The 6,937-nt window shown below is 44.3% G+C and overlaps 1 long non-coding RNA gene across 1 annotated transcript; it reads left to right on the top strand.

Moving 5' to 3' along the window:
* The first annotated feature begins 345 nt into the window (after positions 1 to 345).
* On the top strand, positions 346 to 5,558 carry LOC135273646 (uncharacterized). Its single transcript, XR_010341416.1, has 2 exons — positions 346 to 4,670; positions 4,958 to 5,558. It is a non-coding gene; the product is annotated as an uncharacterized LOC135273646 (long non-coding RNA).
* Positions 5,559 to 6,937: the final 1,379 nt, after the last annotated feature.

Genomic DNA, 6,937 nt, shown 5'->3' with positions numbered 1-6,937 from the left:
TCAAAATATCACATGTACATCATAAATAGCTACAACTATTATGTATCCATAATAATTAATAATAAAACTAAAAATAACTAGGCCTACATTTATAATATATTCACACATTTCTCACAAGATAAGGTTTTAAATTAAATTATTATTGTTTTTCTTTTCTATTATTAGACACAAATAAAACTTTATAGCTACATAATTTAAAATACAGTTTTTCTATAGAAACAGTATACATACTTATGACTTTTTCCAATAATACAAAAAGCTTTGCTAACAAAAACATTACTGAATAAAGTTGAATATAGGACAAAATTATTTACACTATCTTTACCTCTAAAATGCTCACTGTAAGGCCGGCTGCCTCGCTGAAGAGCCAAATGGACACACTTATCTCTCTGTGCTGTCTCCCCACACCTGCTCCTATCTGGTTTCTCCATGCAGGCTCCACACGCCCACTCCTGCATTCCTCACTCAACCCTTTCAAAATTTAAAAAGGCCGCGGAAGATTTGTCCAATGGCAGTTTAACATTAACCTCCCCAGCAAGTCAGCCTACCAATGAAACTGTCTGCTCTTTGTTTCCCTAACAATCAATCAAATCTCCTTACCAATGAAATTGTCTGCTCTTTGTTTCCCAATGACCAATCAACTACCTCCACTTCTTATAAAACCCCACGCCCTGAGAAGCCCATTGCGACTTCTCTGGCCCCTTCCTGGACCACAGAACCTCGCCCGGGAGCTGAATAAATTGGATTCTCATTTTTTCTCACTGGCCTCAGTTGCCTCATTTTAACTCGGCAATATACCTTACAGCTGGTGCCGAAACCCGGGAGGGGTTGTGAGACCCCCTCCTAAAGGGGAAACCGACTCCTCCACCTGAAGCTAGACCAGGGAGCCACTGCGCCACAAGGTAAGACTTCTGTTACCCATAGCCTCTCCCGCTGCTTGACTCCGGACTCCCTGTCTGTAACCGCGGCCGCGTCAGGGACTCCTCTCTGCCGTGGGCCCAGGGCCCTGGCTCTGTTCAGCTGAGGGCCCAGGGCTCCAGCTCCGCCTCGAGGACCTGAGTGTAGAGGAGACGTCCCTACGCTCTTGTCTTCCCCCCGTAAGGGGTCTGCAGAGGGTCAGGAACCTGAGGGAGACGTCCCCTTCTTCCTGAACCCTCTCTGGTGTCTGGTAGTGTCGTCCGGGACGCCTACCGGTCATCTCTGCGGCAGCGGGCGAGACTTGAGTGACTAGAAGCCCTGTTTACTCCTCCAGGCCCTTAAGGCCTAAATTAAACCTTGGCTCCTAACCCCAAAACCTGCCCTTTGGCAAATCAGCTCCCGTTTAATTATATTCTCAATTTCTCTTTCTGTTTCTCCTTCTGTTCCCGAGTGAGTGTGTGAGTGAGTTTTTTCCCTTCCAGTAAAATTGTATCCTGCTTTGCAGGTTTTATAAGTTTACAAATTCTTGTATTCTTGTTCTCTATTGCTAATAACTGTAAGTTTCTACAGTGAAGGTCATAAAAAATGCCCAAGCAGGCAGGACTCTAGCTTTCTAAACACTGTATCAAAAAGAAATAGATAAGGCCTGTGCTAAAATCCTTGAGCTCTACAGATAGCAAACATCTGGGTCACATAGCAACTATCACATGTAAGCCTAAGTTAAGTACCTATTACTGCTTAATGAATTGCCTTTGTTCTATGCCTGCAAACTTGTTTTAGTGCCACTGTGTACTTCATGTATAAAAAGCCAAGCCCTGTCTTTGTTAAGCACTTAATATTAAAATGCTAATCTGCTAAGCCGGTAGCCACCTTAATAAAATCCTCCTGTTTCACAAAAAAAAAAAAAAGAAAAAGAAAAAATCATGGGTAACCAAAAATCCCACCCAAACCCTAAGTCACCACTGGGATGCCTAGTTCTAAACCTACCCAAGCTAGGCCTCTCTATAAAAAACAAAAGGCTACTCTTCCTCTCCACCGTAGCCTGGCCACAGTATCCGCTAAACAACCAGTCCAAGCGGCCTCCAGAGGGCACACTTAACTTTAATGTCCTCACTAATTTAAACAATTTTTGCCAAAGGAAAGGCAAGTAGGCCGAGGTTCCCTACATCCAAGCATTCTGGTATAAAATATGAAAAATTCCCATACGAGACCTGGTAAACTTGGCATTTAAACTTTTTAATGGCCGGGAGGAAAAGGCTAAGACCATCCACCAGGTCCATTTACAGCAACAGGTAAGCCTCCAAACCCAAGCTATCGTAGCAGCCGTAAGGCCGGCAGCACGCCCAGCATCTGGTGGGGAAAACTCCTCAAAGTTCCTCCAAAAAGGTCCCCTAGAACCCACCCAGACTACTTCAAAGGTCCCTCCCGGGCCCTGCTTCAAATGTAGCCAAAAGGGACACTAGACCCAGCAGTGCCCCTGTCCACGTCCACCTCCCGGACCCTGTCCAATCTGCAAATGAACTGGACGCTAGAAGGTAGACTGCCCATTCTGGACTACAGGCTCACCCCCTGCATCTCCATGTGAGGGGCAGGCCAGTCCAAAGGATGCAGTCCCTTCACTTGAACTCCTTGGCCTCATGAATAATTAACACAACCCGGACTCGAAGACCCCCATCACCCTTGCTGAGCCCAGGGCGCTACGAAGAGCGGGTAAGTCTATTTCCTTCTTAATGGACATGGGGGTTTCCTATTCTGTATTGCCTTCCTACTCAGAGCCTAGTACACCTTCCCAGGTCTCGGTTGTGGGAATTAACGGGAAGCCCTCCTGTCCCAACCGGACCCATCCTCTAACTTGTTACCTGGAGGGACATCCGTTCACCCACTCCTTCTTAATCATACCCTCGTGCCCAGTCCCCTTACTGGGATGAGATATCCTCCAGACTTTAGGGGCTACCCTCCAACTCATTGGCTCTCCACAGTCCTCCCCATCTTCTACCCATCTCCTGGTATTAACTTTAAATAACAATGCACCCAGTCACGATTCCTCGCTTCAACCCCCTATTCCTCCTGAAATGGTTAATCCCTCAGTATGGGATACTTCCAAGCCCATAACTGCCACTCATCACATGCCAGTCAAAATATTCCTCAAGGACCCTACCCATTTTCCCTCCTGTCCTCAGTTTCCCATCTCAAAAACCCATTGCCAAGGCCTAAAGCCTATTATCACTTAACTCCTAGCACAGGGACTCATTCCTACCAGTTCCCCTTGCAACACTCCTATATTGCCAGTCCAAAAGCCATGCGGCTTTCACCTGGTTCAGGACCTGTGCCTTATCAATGAGGCAGTAATTCCCCTCCACCCTGTAGTTCCCAATCCATACACACTATTATCAAACATTCCCTCCACTACTTCTCATTTTACAGTCCTTAACCTCAAGAATGCCTTCTTTACCATTCCTCTTCACCCTAAGTCCTATTTCCTCTTTGCCTTTACTTAGACCAATCCAGACACTAACCTCTCGCAGCACTTAACCTGGACGGTCCTGCCCCAGGGCTTTAGAGACAGCCCTCACATATTTAAACAAGCATTAGCAGCTAACCTAACCTCTTGTCCCCCCTCAGCCTAGTCTCCTCTTACAGTACGTGGACAACCTGCTGCTTTGCAGCCCTTCCCTCTCCATGTCACGACAGCATACTGCCGCTCTCCTTAATTTCCTTGGGTCTAGGGAATACCGGATTTCCCCCTCCAAAGCACAGCTGTTGGTCACCTCAGTAATCTATTTAAGTATTCACCTTACTCCCCAAACTAAGGGCTTAAAAACAGTCAAAAGGCACTACTTGCACTGCAGCCCCCCAAAACAGCTAACAAAATCCTCTCCTTTCTAAAATTTGTGGGATTTTTCATCACTAAATTCCTAACTTCGCTACTCTAGCTAAGCCCTTGTATGCGGCAGCCAAAAATACCCCCAGGGAACATGGCTAATATTCCAGTCCTATACCTGCATTGTCCCTAAAGTTATAAAACAACTTGGCTCTGTAAGCCATACAATCCTAAAAATAAAGCCACCCTAACTAACCAAATCAAACCCTCAAATAACACCTCTCATCCTTTCTCGTAGTTAACTCTAGTACAGCAGGGAGCCAACATGTTAAACTTAATCAAAACCGTAAACTTCACTCACTGCTTTTTATGTGCCTCTCTTAACACCTCCCCTTTAGCCGCAGTTCCCCTCCAAACGGGATTCACCCTATCACAAAAGTCCACAAGACCTGAAACCACTTTAATGGGAATCCCCTTGTTTAAAATACACTCCCACTCTCTTTCTCTATGTTATGGGACACCTACCAACCATAGCCTTAAGTGCAACACCACAGTAAATATAAACTCTTCCTTTCATGCGCCTCAAGAGGGGTACTTTTAGTGTAATGGAACCCTAATCAAAATTATCAAAACCTCCTCCCCATTCCCCTGTGTGCCCGTCACCCTAGTCCCACAACTAGAGGTGTATAGGCAAGCTAAATTTCTATCCCTCCTTCCATCTTCCCCTCAGGGCCGAAACAAACGAGCTGTCTTCCTCCCCATAGTAGTTGGCCTCTCCCTAGCCTCTTTAGCAGCTGCTGGAATTAGAGGCGACGCCTTAGGCTACAGTATCACTTCAGCTGCTCAACTAGAAAACAAACTCCATGTGGCCATTGAAACATCAGCAGCCTCTCTGGCCTCTCTTCAGCGACAAATTACGTCACTAGCCCAGGTAACTCTCCAAAACCGACAGGCTCTAAACCTACTAATGGCGGAGAAAGGAGGTACCTGTCTGTTTCTCCAGGAACAGTGTTGCTATTACATCAATGAAACAGACCAAGTTAAAAAAAAAAATGTCAATACTCTCTATCGCCTCAAGGAAGACCTCCGAGGAACGCCAAGTGCGCCAAACTTTCCTCTTAACTGGTGGCAATCTCCCATATTCACCTGGCTAGCTCCTGTTGTCATTCCCCTAATCATAGTTTGTCTTCTACTAATGCTGGTCCCATTCTTTCTTAGGTTTTTACAAGCTCGCATGAAAGAAATTTCCAGGGTGGCAATAAATCAAATGCTACTTCACCCCTACGTCCAACTCCCAACTGAGGCACCGGCCAACTGACCCCCCCCCCCGACTCCGCCCCTGTTCAGCAGGAAGTAGCCAGAAAGAAGCAACGTCCTATATCATCAAAAAGGTCGGAATGTAAGGCCGGCTGCCTCGCTGAAGAGCCAAATGGACACACTTATCTCTCTGTGCTGTCTCCCCACACCTGCTCCTATCTGGTTTCTCCATGCAGGCTCCACACGCCCACTCCTGCATTCCTCACTCAACCCTTTCAAAATTTAAAAAGGCCGCGGAAGATTTGTCCAATGGCAGTTTAACATTAACCTCCCCAGCAAGTCAGCCTACCAATGAAACTGTCTGCTCTTTGTTTCCCTAACAATCAATCAAATCTCCTTACCAATGAAATTGTCTGCTCTTTGTTTCCCAATGACCAATCAACTACCTCCACTTCTTATAAAACCCCACGCCCTGAGAAGCCCATTGCGACTTCTCTGGCCCCTTCCTGGACCACAGAACCTCGCCCGGGAGCTGAATAAATTGGATTCTCATTTTTTCTCACTGGCCTCAGTTGCCTCATTTTAACTCGGCAATATACCTTACACTCACCAAAATTCCATAAACTTATTTCCAATTCTAAAAAATCCCTATTCATATAGAAAACACTAAATGTTTTCATTAATGTCATAAAACTATATATACTGGCTCCTAAAGAATCTTTAAAAGATTTTTTTACCCAAATAAAATATATTTGGGACAGAGACTAAATATCGATTGCATTTAAAAAATATATTTATTACTTATTCCTTTTCCTTCTAGTTTCTTTTTATCAATTTAAATTAAAAGGAATTTGTAGAAGGATGAAAAATAATTTTTTTTTTACTATTAAGGAGTAAGCAAACCACATTTATAATTAGTGATAATAGTAACCGTAAGACACACTGGTCAGGAGATGTTGGAGGCTCAGCCCTACTATCCATAAAGTATATCCCTGAAGACTAATGAAGAATTTAAGGAGTTTCAGGCAAGGTTATTGGATTCCCTTAATCATCACCCTCACCTGTGTAGTCTATTAACAATCCATTATCATGGATCTTGAGACATTTTGGTGGTCTAAAGTCATCCATTACAATGCACAAAGCTGAACAAAAGGACATACTTTGTTGGGAAATAGATTCTGGTTATGAGTAAAAGCCTAGAGTAGGTGAAGGTTGGAGAAGAGGCAGGGTAAGAAAGAAAAGGCTCTGTGATTGAGGAAGGAGCCCAAGAAAAGAAAGACAAGGCAACAACAAAGCAACATTTGGCATCTAGAAGCTCTCCTGTGTATGGCATGCACTCGGTGTGATATATTGGTCTTAAGTTATTACCCCTCCTTGTGTCCACTCTTATTGCTGTGTGTCTTAGAAGTTTCACTAAAGGCAGAGTGCCCTTTCCTACTCGGTGACTTTGGGATTGGCCAAATGACTATCTCCAAAGGATGCTAACAAACATGATGTAAGTAAATTAGCAGGTTTAAATGTGCTTGCGTATTCTATTGTCCATCTGCTTGCTCTATGCATGCTATATGATTAAAGCATGATCCAGCTAATGCATAGGTCCTGGGAAGATAAGAGAGACATGTGGAGCAGAGGCGAATTCAATCTGCATCTTGCAGCCAAATCCAAACTAGCCAAACCCCAGCAAATCTGCAAATGCATAAGCAAGAATAAATGATTGCTGCCTTAAGCCATTGTTTTGTGGTATTTTGTTTTGCAGCCTCATTAAGGAAACAGCCAATAGATATGCTGATCTGGATACTAGAAATAAAAGAGTAAACAAATGCAAAATACTTGCTCTCAAGGGAACAATTTAGTAAATAATATCAGTAAGTACCCTGAAAGTAAATGCAGTGAAGGATACTATGAAACACCTAACCTGGGGACTCAGGTGTCCTGGATCAA

Source organism: Aotus nancymaae, unplaced genomic scaffold, assembly GCF_030222135.1.
Source record: "Aotus nancymaae isolate 86718 unplaced genomic scaffold, 86718_ANA_hifiasm-v0.15.2.pri h1tg000008l, whole genome shotgun sequence".
In the NCBI taxonomy this organism is placed as follows: domain Eukaryota; kingdom Metazoa; phylum Chordata; class Mammalia; order Primates; family Aotidae; genus Aotus; species Aotus nancymaae.
The sequence above is the reverse complement of the archived record's forward strand: the minus strand, read 5'-3'. Positions and strand labels throughout refer to the sequence as shown.